We start from the raw sequence: 15,743 nt of genomic DNA, 5'->3' as shown, positions 1-15,743 counted from the left end.
TCCATGTTTAGCTAGTTCAGTCAATAGCCATTGATTAATTGACTCTGTAAATTTAGAACATTCCTTTTAATAATTATATTCAATGCCATCATCATGTCCTGGTGGCTGTGAAGAACATATGCTAATGATGCACTGTAATATGTGTTTGTATTTGTTTACCTAAACCTACTGCTAAATTGACCTATTGACACTGAATTCTAATTTTGAATTTCCTTCTACTCATTTTTTCCCCAAATCATTCATATTCACTTTCTAGTGATTCCTCTTTCTCAGCACAAGAACAATTCACTATGTGTTTATTTTAAATGTTTAAACTCAACTAGCAGAGTCCTCAGCCATTTAAGCTTTCCTTCATACAAAGGCATGCCTCCCCCCTCCTCATTTTTTTAGTTACTCTTTAATGTCATTCTCCATCTCCTCTCAGCTTCCCTTTTCAAAGGCCTTTGACTTCTCAGCAGACTTGCTTTGCCATCCCATGGATTTCTTACGAGGGACAAGACAGCCTGACCCTGTGCGAGGCAATGTAATTCCAGACAAATTGGCAATTTACCTTTAATTTGCAAAGTCCCTCTGCAAGCTGTCTCATCCCCTGGACAACTCAACGTCTCAGGCCATCATGGCAGGTCATCCAATCAATGCCAGAGAGCTCATTGCCAAACGTGCAGTACCACACAGATAGTGGCGCTATGTTCACTCTCAAAAAGTCTACTGTTCTGAGTAATTCTGTTTTTAAAATATTCTTCCAGTACATTTTGCTGATTCATGCTATAAACATGTGGAACAACTGTGACCGAGCCATTTGCTTCTCTTGCATAGAACTGGGTACATTGATTAAATACTGTACAATTAATCAATGCCCAGTGAAGGATTCTTCCCAGATTTACATCCTGAGAACTAAAGAAACTGTTAGGGTTCCAATGCTGGGTCTTACCCATGTAAGAGCTAATGCTATGTCACCAAGTAATATATAATTCCTAACCAAAGATAAGAAAATATGCCTTGCCAGAAGAAAAAAGTCTTCTAACCCAATATAAACCAATAAGAATATAAGAGGGACTCCCCAAATTTCAACAAAATCAAGACCGAGTGACTTTCACTAATATGTATGCAAGTTTATATTTGCAGTATTAACAATAATCTCCATGAACTTTCCATAATTGAGCTCACAGAGATTCACAGAGATCCTCTACTTCATGCCCTCCTTGAACGCAGATATGTTCATATACTGACCTAAAGGAAAACCTTAGATGTCATTTTTGTTTCTAAAATGCAGATTAATGCAGAAGGAAGACAGAAAAAATTCATAGATTAACCCATGCAAATGTGACACAGTCCAGAAAAAGCCTCAACGTTCCTTTTCTTCATTTTAACTTTAAAGATGCTGAAACAGTAAAAAGTCTTCTGTGCAGGAATACAATTCTGACCAGATTCTTGTTGATGTATGCAATTGTATAAGGTCAATGGCATAAGAAATTTTAGCTGTTTCCTGGACTGTTTGTCATGCACCTGATTTTTCTATGGTTGTGCAGTTGATCATGCAGCAACAGGCAATCTGGGAAACCAAAAATACTGTCCTTATGCAGATAGTAATACGCTATAGGATCCCTGCTATAATCTTTAAATAATACCCCTACTCCACACACTTTAGGGGCGTTGTTTTATGAGACCAGGTTTGGTAGATAAGGAGTGATGGGGCATGTGTCCCATCTCTTCCTTTGACTATTTGACAAACTAGATGTATAGATCATCAGTGTTGCTATCAGATGATGTTGTCAAAACAAGGATTTCTGTTACCTAAGCTTATATTTGAATAATTTACAGCCTTTCTTCATATACAGAAGAATCATTGGGAATCCACTTTTCAAACTATCTCAGTTCCTAATAATTTATGGAGAGTCATTATTAAATCAGATGGGACTGTTGCAGGTTTGATGAAACAAAGAAGTGCCTAGCTCTATATATTACCTCACACAGCAGAGTGAAGCTTTGTTGGAAACATTTTCATTGCAGACATTGTGGGAGGGTTACAAATCCTCATGGTGTGGTATTAGCTAGTCCCTAACTCCCATTTGGAGCTTCTCCAGACAGCACTTTAGTGGGCAGAGGGGAGATCTTTATGACTTCTTGAGCTTTCCTGAGATAAGAAAACAGGTTACTCAATTAAGTCATTTCCCTGACTAAGACACTGACTGGAAGAGCAGTTGCCCATTATGGGCTAAGCATTAATACTAAACATACTGTTTCTCCTCCCAAATGTGAGGGGAAGCAACACACTCTGATGAAATGCCAGGAGGCCTCCTTTGTTGCTATGACATCAGCTCATAGAATTTCAGAATTCATTCCACTCTCTATCAATGGACACTTAGATTTCTTTACTTTTGACACTACAATTCCCTGTGCAAACCCTTCCTTCATTCCTAAATCTAACAGAGTCTTCCATAGGTCTCCAGAGATTGTTCTGCCTTCTTTCTGTCCTGATCTCATCATCCTTTGGAGAGAAATTGGCACAAGCTTGACATTAGAAGGAATGGCAAAGATTTGTATCAAAAGAACCATGTACTGTGACTTTCTATTTGTCTCTTTCCTTCCCACCTCTCTGGGTAAAATAATCTCCTCTTCTATTCTTGTCAAGTGGACTGAGGCTTGCATGTTTCTAGCATATGAGGTCTTTCACTTCCCGAAGCCTCACCATATTACTGCCCATTCCACGATGGCTGTAGTTAATTCTGCAGTCACCTTCCTCCATACAGACCAGAACTTGCTTGAGTAAGGATGGCTCCTTCCCACAGACGAGAAGGCTTAACTTTCTGAATGTTCATTCACCAAAAAAGGAAACATTCAGACACACCTGATTGGTGGCTGAGTTCATCTCTGTCTTAATTCACTGGCACCTTCTACTATCTTCTACTAATTTTCCTGTCAAGCTCATCCATTCTCTGCCTATCCTGGGAAAGGAAAACGGAGAGGAGCATGCCTGTTAAGTCCTTCTAAATTCACTCCTCCTCCCTAGATTGTGCTTTCTGATCAGTAGCAGGCGATAACAGTGAAGATGTCTGCCTCTGGTGTCATGGCATGGGAAGGGGCAGCCCTGTGGGCAAAGTCTCCATGGGATTAAAAGATTTCAGAGTTGTGGGTTTTTTTGGATTGCAAGTCCCAGAATTCCCCAGGCAGCACAGGCAGCAGCCCATGGGATTCTGAGACTTGTAGTTCAAAAACACAAACACCTCTAAAGAAAAGCCTTCACCATCAGGATTAAATCCAAAGAATCCGTGTTCCCTAATGTAGGAGTTGTACTATTTGCAACTGCACCAAAATTGGCCGTGTTACAGATTCTTCACTGGATAAGAGCAAAACTCCTACTGTTTTTTGTTTGAGTGTATCTGCAGTGCACAGAGTCTGAAACAGCGTGTCAATTCGCAGGAATCCTGGGATTTGTAGTTTGCTGAGCTACCCATAGAGCACTCAAGTGCACTCCCCTGAACTATAGCAGATAATTCTAAATCTCTCACCAGACTTCAAATCCCAGGATTCTTGAGGATTAACCTGTGGCTGTTAAAGTAGTTTCAAATTACTATCACTGTGTACTCCTTTCAGTCAAATTTATGATGCTCTGACTGTCAAGAGATACAGTTGCTGCTTCTGGCAACTATCGAACATAATGGCCAGAATCCAACAAATGCTTATGCTAGTGTAAGTGTAATGGTGTTACTTGGAGTGGTAAACATGGCTAATTAAGGAGTCTCTGATTGACTTGCTAGTCACACACCGAGTAGCAAGTATAAGAGCTGGCTTAACAGAAGCTCCTCAAAGCGCATGAGGATATAATCATCAGACAAGCTCTCTGATGCATTGTGTGTCAGCTGCATTTCTATCTACTTAGTATAATTTATTGGTAATGTCTGAACCTTCCCATCTCCATCCACCTCTTTCTTGGATATGAATTATGAGAAAAACATGTATCTGTTTCCAGTTGATTGAGCAGTGAGCCGGGAAATACCAAGTTTCGCTGAAGCTTTTAGGTGGTAATTGCATAAATTTTTTATTTTTCATGCTTGATAGGTCAATGCACAATTCTTGGAATAAACACATTGTGAAGACAATTTATATTTTACTGGAAGAATCTATTTGTCTGGCTTTTGATGTCTCTCCCAACAGCTAGGGTGTTCCATTCTTTGTTTAAAAGCAATGTTTTTCCTGTGCAGGGTTTGTGATATTCCTGCAGATTTCAACAGCGTGCATGAAATCCATCCTTAGGATGATCAGGCAAAGTAGCAACTCCAGGTCCTTCTTTGATTAGGATTCACAATAATTTCTATCAAATATATACAGAAGCATGGACAAAGCTAAAGAAGATTGTGGAATGACTCAAGGAGGAAGAAGAAAACCGATGTTTAGATCAAGGCACCATTTAGAAAACAAAACCTGTGGAGTCAATTTGAGACGGAAACCTAGTGAGTGGAGTAAGGCTTATACATCCCTCATCCATTGCCACCCACTCTAAACTTTATAATCTTATACAGCCATTTTTTTAAAAGGGATGTATTTAACCCACACAGGCTCGTTTGTAAAGAAGACAAAGATCGCAACTACCAGCAGCAAGTGAGGAGACAGTGGTCCGTGGCAATTAATTAGTCCTTTTTGCACAGGCATGACTCGCACAAGTTTCATACGGATTCTGCTCGGCAATTACAAGTCCCTCAGAATGGTTAATCACCTCAGAGCAATTCTATTGCCCTAGAATAATTTTCAATGTATTATGCTCTAGCAATACTTCACATTCTAAGAAGGGATGAGAGAGAAAGGGAGAAGGTCTCTCTCTCTCTCTCTCTCTCTCTCTCTCTCTCTCTCTCTCTCTCTCTCTCTCTCTCTCTCTCTCTCTCTCCAGCCACCACTTAGAACCCAGAGCAGCAAGAGGGTAAGAAAAGCAATGAGTGGGACTTAATTCCTCTGGCTTGGGCTGGCCTTTGTCACAGACTGAGTGCTAAGACAGATGGGATTTTTGTCCAATATGACAACTTTGCCCTTAATATCCCTCAAGCGGAACCTATTACATGGGTGTGAAGCCTAGAAGTTTGCTAAAGAGGCAGATGGATTCCGTAAATTCCAGGATGGCAGCAGTAGGCTCTCTGGCAGCTTGTCCTCATGGCAGCTGACGGACAAAGGCTAAAGTGAGGGAAAGAGGTGCTGCCTTTTTCTTCAGGCCAACATTATCAGTGTTTATATATGTGAAAATCCTTGTTATTTAAACTCTTGGTTCATGTAAAGAAAGCACACCAAAATGTGCTGTCATCATTCCAGAGCAGAAGCCACACAATATGGATGCAGAAGAACAGTTTGAATACCAGACGCAGTTGAGAACAGCCCTTGGGCAACAGGCTGCATCAGCTGAAGACCCAGCACTGGCGATGGCTGGAGTAACACAATAAATAACATGCAATTAAAGCTCCAATGGCAAAGGAAAGGGTTTAGTCTAATCTTCTTGATGAAAGATTCAGATCTGGTGTGGTTGTCATAAGATAATCCATCCAATGCCCATACAAGAGGATCCAACTCTTCTACCAGACACCCTGATGAATATTTAAATAGGGACGTGGTAGCAAACCCATGCTGGCAGGAATTCTAACATGGTGTATGTTGACAAATATGTGCGTGTGTGGTATTTTTTCAAAATTCAAAGGCAAGATAGAGCCCCTGAAGTAAATCCACCTCATTCTGACTTTAACAGGCTGAAGAGGCTTCTTCTTCCTCTGTATCACCGACATACCCTATGTAATAATTTTTGATAATTGTCCAGATTCATGCATTTACATTATGTTCTCTTTATTTTTGAAATGAACAAAGAAGCAGATGGCCACAGGAGCAAGATGTGGGAAATACCTTGCTCCTTAATCAGGAGGGAAATGTGTCAGTCATGCCTCAGAATAGCGAAGCAAGAATGGACAGCTAGTAGACATCCTGTTTGGGGGATTCTGGGAGTTAATAGTCCTTCCCCCTCACCAGATCCCAGAATCCCTGAACATAAATTGTGTTTGCTGCTTCAGGTCGAAGTCTACCAACATCCAACAGGTCACAATGCTCTCACCACTAATTGCAAAGAGTGAAGAAAATAATCAGAGTGGATTGCTGTGTATAATAAACAGATTGTACTAGTGTTCCATTCTGATTTGTTTCTTTGGAAGGAACCCAAAGGCCTCTTCACAGAAGTCCAAGACACAGAAAAGGACCATTAATTCATAGACTTCACAAACCAATGGACTCCTCAGTGAGACACGTCAGGTGCTCCTAGCTTACAAAGCACATCACTCCAGAATGGTCCAAGAAAGGCAGCTACATGTATGTTTCAAAAGAGAGAAGAAAAATGTCCCACTGTTAGGGGCATAATTCCAGTTCTTCTAATCCAGGCAGCCTAAGGCAAAATACTAACAGTAGTAGTTGTAACACCACCACCACGAGCAACATGCTGTCAGCTCAACTCTGACTTTTGGCAGTCTTCCCAGGGATCTCTGGATTTATAGAATCATAGAATAAGGGAGTTGGAGAGGGCCTGTAAAGTCATAGACTCTGACTCCCCTGGTCAATGCAGGAATCCAAAGCAGATCTGGCAGAGGGTTGTCCAATTTTTTTCTTGAATGCCTCCAGAACTGGAGTGCTCACCACCTCCCAAGGTAATTGGTTCCATTGCCATACTGCTCCAACAGTTCAGGTGTTTTTCCTGATATTAAATTGAAATCTGGCTTCCTGTAGCTTGAACCCATTATTACATTTCCTGCACTCAGGAATGATTCAGAACATATCCTGCCCCTCCTCTACATGACTACCTTTCAAGTATTTAAAAAGTGTTATCATAGCTCCCCTAAATCTTTTTTTTCAAGGCTAAACATTCCAGTGCTTTCAGTCTTTCCTCATAGGGCTTAGTTTCCAGTCCCCTGATCATCCCCTTTGCCCTTCTCTGAACTTGTTCCAGTATGTTGATATCTTTATTAAAGTGTGGTGTCCAGAACTCAACACAGTACTGAAGATGAGGCTTAACCAGTAACAAATAGAAGGGGGCTAGTATCTCATGAGATTTGGAACTATACTTCTAATAAGACATCCCAAAATCACATTTGCCTTTTTTGCAGCTATGTTGCACTGTTGGCTCATATTCCGCTTTTGATCTACAAAAATTCCAAGATCCTTTTCACTTGTAGTATTTCTGAGCCAAGTATCCCCATGTTGTAACTGTGCGTTAGTTTTTCCCCTCTAGGTGTAGAACACTGCATTTATTCCTGTTAAATTTCATCCCATTGTTTTCAGCCCAGTGTTCAAGCCTATCAAGATCTTTTTGAATTTTGTCCCTGTCTTCCAAGGTATTAGCTATTCCACCCAATTTTGTGTCACCTGTAAACTTTGATAAGTACTCCTTTCATTCCCTCTTCCAAATCATTAATAAAAATGTTGAAGGACACTGGGCTCAGGACTGAGCCTTTTGGTACCTCACTTGTTAGCTCCTCACAGTTTGAGAAGGAACCATTGATAAACATTCTCTATTATTCTGTTACCAATGGCGTTTCCACCTGGCACTTGATCTATCCAGCCCACACCTAGTTAGCTTGCTAATCAGAATATTATGGGGCACTTTGTCAAAGGCTTTGCTGAAGTCAGTTAAGCAGAGATGATTTACTTGTCCTTCCTTCTTATGATGCTGTAAAACTTGCCCAAGGCTGTACAAGTAGCCAGGTACAAACTTCATCAGCTGCACATGCAGGTGATCTTGGATGCTCACTGGATAGTCAAATTCCCAGCCCCTGGCTCCAAAAGCTTGGATGGCTTTATTTGCATAATGTATTATCAGGGCACCTTTCCATAAGAACATTCACTCACACTACCCAGTTCTTGCAAGCCATGTTCGTACAGGTTACCACACCAAGAGAGGCCAGGAAGATCTCTACAAGAAACCAGGCCTTCTTGGTTGTGACACCATACTTTTGAGCTGTACCAGGCCCTCTCCCTCCCAGCTTTTAAGAGGGTGGTCAAGACTAGACTATTCATAGAAACTTTTACGGGCATCCTTTCTTAAGCCTTGACATAATTATGCTGCCTGTTTGTTATCATCTGGTTTAGCTTTGGTTTTTATGTCAGATTTATTAGACTATATTTTGATTATTTTTGATTGCTTGTTATTCTATCATTGATTATTTGATTATTGTATTAGATTCTATTTTTTGTATTTCCTTTGATTGCAAACTGCCCAGAGTAGTGCTTGGTGGTATAAAAGAATATGAAATAAATGAATGAATGAATGAATGAATGAATGAATGAATGAATGAACGAACGAACAAACAAACAAACAAACAAACAAACAAAACAAATAAAGGTGTGTGCTATACATATTAATATTATGCATTGATTTTCTATCAAAAATCTTGCCATCATTTTATAACAACAACTGATCTGAAACAGCTAGTAGAGTGTACTAATTAGAGCAAATGGGAAGGTGTATGCAAAATGCTTTTGCTTCTTTGTTTGAAGAACTGGGGTGTGATATCCAATCAACAGATTCCTGAGCTGTAACTTAGCTGTAACACACATCCAATATAGCCTGCATTTTTCCTGACTTAAGTTTAAGATAAACACTTGACAAAACCCATCTGACCTAAACTTTTGGAACTAATGACAAGAAGACTGGTGCAAGACGTATGAAGTGGACATACCTGTCCACGAAATATAGCAATTGTATTATTTCTTTCATGGCCTATAAAGGTATCACCTACTTCTGCCTTTGTATGATCAGAACAGTGGACTTGAAACAGGCAGACACACAAGTTCAAATCTCTGCTTAGTCACAAAGCTTCTTTGGTGTCCTTGGGACAATACTAATATTTTTCAGGCAAACATAAGTTACAGGGTTGTTAAAATAACACCATTAGATTTATTTGCCACAAACTTATAACAAAAATGGAATGTACCTTAAGAAATAGAAGATACAAATTCAATTTAATATGAAGGGTGCATCTCATCATTTTGTGTCCCTGTGGAATGTCTTTATGTTCCCTGGGGGCCATCCACTCTCCTCCAGTTGGAAAACCAGTGTTTTAACTCTTAAGCCCAGTCCCTCATACTCCCTGTCTGATATTTCTTAAAGGAAGATACACTAATTAAGAAAAACAAACAAATAAAGCTGTGTGGTCCTTGTTGTTGTTTAGTTGTTTAGTCGTGTCCGACTCTTCGTGACCCCATGGACCAGAGCACGCCAGGCCCTCCTGTCTTCCACTGCCTCCTGGAACTGGGTCAGATTCATGTTGGTAGCTTCGATGACACTGTCCAACCATCTCGTCCTCTGTTGTCCCCTTCTCCTCTTGCCTTCACACGCGTCTTTTCCAGGGAGTCTTCTCTTCTCATGAGTTGGCCAAAGTATTGGAGCCTCAGCTTCAGGATCTGTCCTTCCAGTGAGCAGTGTGGTCCTTACGCAATAACAAAGCAAGGGCAGGTGATATATTACATATTAGACCACCAAAATTTTTAAAAGGTAGATTGTGAGGTATACCAGTCTTCGTCAGATTGTGCACCAATATATATTGGATAGTGCAGGGTGAAAAAACATGGAAGTCCCAAAGTCACAGCAGTCCGTGCCAGGTCTGTTTCTTCAAAGTGAGTTGTAAAAAACAGGATGCAAACACCAAGTCAGGTACTGTATGTAGGTTTCAGATTGCATCCATGGTGGCCTTTGGTTGGATTTGCTCTCTCAAGTTATCAAGCAAAAGGCTGCCAGATATTCAGAATTTCCCCCTTCTTTTGAAACGTGAGATTCCCAGTGACCAGCCTGATAAAGTCCGGTTTACGTTGAAAGCTAGCAATATTATTGTTATTCTTATTCTTTGCCATTCTTCTATGGTCTGATAAATGTATCACCTGCCCTTGCTTTTGTATATACAGCACTAGTTAGTCATATATGCATGGTTTCTACCCGTATGTATATCACCACCACCACCCTGAACCTAAAATATCTCTTATTGCCTTATTATTATTTTTTCTTGGTATAGTCCTTATCTATTTCATTTAATTTTATTTTTAAATAATTTCTATGATACCCTTCTGAGTTAATCTTTCCCAAAGAGCTGTGGAAACCAATGGGCTGTAACCTTTGTGCATGCTCCTCTCTTCTAGATACGTCTACTTAAAACACCAACTTCAGAACTCTCCAGTGCTTATCTTTTCTCATCATGAAATGTCATTCTTTCCTCTAAACTGTCGCCTCAAACAGCTTGAGAATAATGAAAACATTCCAGGAGCTTAAAATACTGTTTGTTTAAGAAAATGTCTTCAAGAAAGCCTGGGGGCAATTTAGTATGAAAAGCAATTACATGGGATTCCTAGGTAGGTCCACTCCAGCAGTAAATCAGGACACTTATCTGAGACCTTAACAATGAACAATATTTGTCTGCTGTTTTTCTGAGTCCGACAAAATGACACAAAGAATCATTGCTGCTTTGCAGCAAGAAGATCTACTCTGCTGATAGAAAACAGCTATTTGTTTAGGAAGGCCTTAGCTTGTTTGCTTGCTCTTATAGCACCAAATCTTTCTAGAATTGCTGGCACTCCTAATTCACGCAGCTTATAAGTATTACAGCTGTAATATGGGTGTTAGGCAGAGGAAGAAAGCCTGCTTCTTGAAAGAAGTCCCACTGGAGCTAGCCAAGGGAGCTGCTTGGGGTGTGAGCCTTCCTTTACCCAGAAAAATACATACAGTATTTTGGAACACATTATGATCTAGCCTGAGCATTTGTCTTATGTGCTTTGGTACTGCTTATGAGCTGTGCTCTACCACAACATCTGGAAACATACAAAGGGTAATTGCATTCTGACCTGTACATTGGTCCAGATAACAAGAATCAGGGCAGTTTGCTTAACAATGCAGACTGAACAAAATAGTCAGACACTCCTATGGAAAACTTGGATCAGAGCAGACACAGGCTGTAGGATAGTAGAAGGAAGCTGCACATGCACACATGTGTGCATGCGCATGCACACACAGGGCCTACTCATGCATCAAAGCTCAGTAGGGGATTTATGCACAAGCCAAGGAAGCTACAGAGGCTAAATAAATAAAATAAATCTGTTAGAATAACAATTTGGTAATGTGGTGGAGCCTCTTGACATAACATAGCTTGGGCCTCTGAGATGTTTCAGTCCCAAAATGGAGATGCCTGTGTTTGAATTTACAGGGGTACTGGGTCTTTGCTCCAAGCTTACAAGGGTGATAGCCTTGCAGTACCATAAAAACAACAACAAATAATCAAGAAGGCTTTCCTCTCTCCTTTCCTCAGGCTTCCCTCCCCCACCTGCTTTCATTCATTTTCCAATAAAACACCAGCAGACATGGTGCAGGGAAGGATTTGGAGGGTCCTTTTTCCTACAAGGAAAGCAATCTTTGTACAAGCTTATCACTGTGGTTTCTAAACATCTAGACACGGTTAGGTCAGGCAACCCTAATCAGCCATTGTTAATGCAAACAGGGCAGATTGCAGTGCTGACAGGGACTAAATCCGGCTTTATTTAATGCTGGCAGTAGGAAGCCCTGGAATGAAAAGCTAATAGAGAAATTCTGAGGATAAAGCTGCACAGATATCATTACCACTTAATTTTTGTGTATGTTAAAACTCAGGCCAGGAGTGAGCAAATGTCTTTTGCTATGTAAATTCTGAAAACTGGGATTTTCTTAGATATTTTTTTAAAAAAAAATCAATCCCTCACAGACATCGAGAAAATCAATTAAATAGGGCAGAAGAAAACCCTTCAAACTGAACAGGTAAAGCAAGAAGACTTGAACGCTTTGTTCCTGATGAGCTGAAATGATGATGGGCGTTGTTGGTTATATGTTGTTGATGTTGCTGCTGCAGCTGTTGCTCCTCCTCCTCCTCCTCTTCTTCTTTGGCACCATAAAGTCACCTCTGACTTCTGGCAACCCTATGAACAAGTGATCTCTAAATTATATTTCTCTCTACTACCCTGCTCCGCTCTTGTAAACTCGAGCTTGTGGATTCCTTGAGGGAGTCAGTCCATCTCATCTTTGGTCTTCTTCTTTTCCTGCTGCCTTCCATCTTTCCCAACATTACTGTCTTGTCCTGAGAATCCTGCCTTCTCACGAAGTGCCCAAAGTAGGTCAGCCTCAGCTTTCACCATTTTTGCCTCCAGAGATAGTTCAGGCCTGATTTGATCCAGGAGTCCGTTGCTTGTCTTTCTGGTAGTCCAGGGTATCCATAAAGCTCTCAGGGCATCGGAGCCAGGGGAAAAGACCTTCTGGCTCCAAGGGGACCATTTGCAAGTCCCAGCAGCCTGGAAAAATTCCTCACCCTTAATGTCCTCACACATAATGTACCCTTTAGGATGTGGGAGTGCTGGCTACAGCTCCTGAGTGCATTTTGCCACCTACCATGCTGCTGAAAAAATTGTTCCCCTCTGTTTTTAGTTGCCATATGACCTCCATGTGATCACTTTTAATTTAACATAATGTTAACAGTAAAGGAGAGATGGAGAGACATGAAAGCATGGGAACTGCTGTTTAAGGTAATTTGTTGCCCACAGGTGTGGTAAAGCAGTGGTTCTCAACCTTTGATCTGCCAGATATTTTGGATACCAAACTCCCAGAAGCCCATCGCCAATGATCAGGGATTCAGGGAGTGAACATCCAAAACAATTGGCAGATGAATGGTTAAAAACCACTTTTGTAGGGAAGTCAGCCGTTTTGAAATGAGCTGCCACCCCACTCAGGTCTACACATGGAATAAGGAGTGGAACCATCTTATGCACTGTAGCAAAATGGCTTAGGCGAGGTAGAGTCTCTGCAACCATCTACCTCCCTGTCCTTCATATGCTGCCTAAAGTAGGTTTTGTCACCCTGCTTCACAACAAGAAGAGCTCTGTTGCTGATTGAAATCAGTGGTTCTTAACCTTTGTTACTCGGATGTTTTTGAACTGCAACTCCCAGAAACCCCAGCCAGCACAGTTGGTGGTGAAGGCTTCTGGGAGTTGCAGTCCAAAACTCCTGAGTAACCCAAGGTTAAGAACCAGTGATCTAAATAATAACACTTTAATAAGGCTGATACACTCTTTTCAAAAGCAGTCTTGAGTAATGAACTATGGATAAATGTACCACTCTTGGGCAAAGTACTATCTAGGGGCGAATGTACCAAAACAGAGCAATCCTATCCACACCAAAAAAGCAGAAGCCCCTGATGGGAGGCAGAAAGGTATGGGTAGGAATGCTCCGGGGATGATTTGGTTTGCTGCCATGATTACATCATGTGATCACCGGAAAAATAAACAAACAAACTCGTCCCTGCAGTGCAGAACACAGCAGGCTAAATGCCTGTCTGATCACACCCTTACTATGCTAAGCAGCAAGATGTTGGTTGTCTTTTTCTGTTAAAATGGCTACTTTCTGATTGAATTAACTCGCACCGTTATTTATGAGTAAAAAGCTGTAAAATGCTTTGTAGCTTTAACAATTGCAGAAGAATGTTTGCTTCTGTGGAACATACACTAACAAGAGACAAGTAATAAATAATAGTGTTTATGATGATGATCACCGAGCTATTGTTTTATCCTTAGTTTTCAATAACACGAAAGAGGCCTGCCATGTTGCTGCTACTTCTGTACTGTGAACCATTGCCATTCAGGGAGTTTCTTTTCCAAGTCTAAGACTGCTTGGGGATTATGTTGAGTTTAGTATTCTTAAAATGTGACAGATGACTTTGAAACCTTCTCTAGTTCAACGTTGTCTCAATACATGCATTCAAGAGGTTTGTGTGTGTGTGTGCGTGCCTGATTCCTGAGGGATCGTGCTAGAAGTTTTGGGAAAGCACGAGATTAATTCCTGCCTTGTGAATCATTATTATTCTCCTTGTGAATGTGTTAGACCTGGCATTTATGTTCTGAGACAAAAGACATGTCTAATCACAAAGCGTCTCCTCATTGCATTGTTCCAGTTTGTGCTTCGCTTAAACAGCATTCGAGATAAAATCATGTCACACAATAGAAACTGAGCTTTCCTCAGAGGAAGCCAGTGAGCTTTGATCATTGCATTCCCTTGATAATGGCATCTGGGAATCTTTGCTGAAAGAGACTCTCTTTCCCTCACCTCTATCTTACAGCTGTGATTATTACAGCAGAATTCATATGCAGGAAACAGGAAACCGTTACATATAATCCCAGGGGGGATGCCTATTTTTTACAGATAGTTCCCCCCCCTCTTTTTAAAAAACTTCCTGTATTTTAAATGCATACCTACTTTCCTTAATTTAATCACCCCTTAAAATGTCAACGCATTAGAGGGAATGAAAGTATATCCACTTTACACTGGCTGTATGAAGGAGCTATAATAAGGCATGGCAAAGAAGAAGATAGGACTTATGATTAAATGCAGTGCCTTAACAAAGGGTGTTAGAATGCAGACTTCAGTGCAAATATCTCCCTGAAATGGAATCCACACAAAATATAAAATATTTTAAATAAAGCAAGAAACAAGCCTACCTACATAAGTACCTTGGGTTTGTTCTCTGGTTTTTTGTTTTGTTTTTGCACTTGTCTCATCAGATCACTATGGTGTGGGGTCAATTTGCTTAGATTTTCTGGATTAGACCAAAGTCTTCCTACTGGAGATTTATGAGGCCTAATCCCCACTCCTCACTGCAAGTCTTTGGAAGAATTTTGTCTCTCATACACGCACACACATTACAGGCACCTTAAAACATTTATCATAGTCTCTCTTTTGCAGAAAACACAGTAATGACTTTTGTGAGAATTTGGAGATTTAACAAAAATCAGAACAGAGAGACTAGATAGGGATGGACAGACAGTCAGACCATAGAGGGTGTGTTATAAAGCAGCTCCCTGTTTTCTGCTCAGCTCCTTGGCAAGGAATGTGACTTTTTTGATCGCGCTCTAGGACAATCCCGAACATCAGGATATTTTGCTTATAAAGGGGGGGGGGGGCTCTATGAGTCACAGAAATGTACAATGGTAAGGATTCCCAAGGGTCATCCATTCCACTGATGAATCAGAAAATCCACAGCTAAAGCATCCCTGACAAACAGCTATCTAATCTATGTTTAAAACCCTCAGGTGAAGAAGAATCTGTCCCTTTACTGTCAAGGCATTCTTCCTAACGTATAAATGAAATCCTCTTAATTTGAATCCATTATTCCAGGTCTGAGTTTCTGGTGTCCAGAAACATGCTTGTTCCCTCTACCTTCAAACATTTGATGATGATGACTATATCATTTCACAGTCTTCTCCTTTTCAGTCTAGACACCCAGCTCCCACAAGCATTGCTTCTGGCACTTGGTTTCTCAACTTTCTGACATCATGGTCACTCTCCTTTGGAGAAGTTCTGCCTCACTAATAGCCTTCTTAAATCTTGGTGCACAGAACTGACCACAATACTCTAAGTGTGATCTGATCAAAACAATAGAGAGCAATGACATTACTTCCTTTGATCTGGACACTATGTTTCTGTTTATATAACCCCAATATTGCTTTAGCAGGTTTTCTTTTAAGAGTATGGCTCCCAGAATCCCCCAGCAGCCATGCTATCTGTGGCATTTTGAGCTCCATATTTACAGGAAGTAACTTTTCCAAGTCTTTTCTACCTGTGGTTGCTTGAATGGGTTGGGAAACCAAGGATAAATGGATCAGTCTAAGTGCAGCATTTCAGCTTTTCAGAGGTTAATTCACAGGTCTACACGTGATCTGCAAAGTTCTGC

The sequence above is a fragment of the Pogona vitticeps genome, chromosome 1 (genome assembly GCF_051106095.1).
Source record: "Pogona vitticeps strain Pit_001003342236 chromosome 1, PviZW2.1, whole genome shotgun sequence".
Taxonomy (NCBI): Eukaryota; Metazoa; Chordata; class Lepidosauria; order Squamata; family Agamidae; genus Pogona; species Pogona vitticeps.
This window is presented reverse-complemented; position numbering follows the sequence as displayed.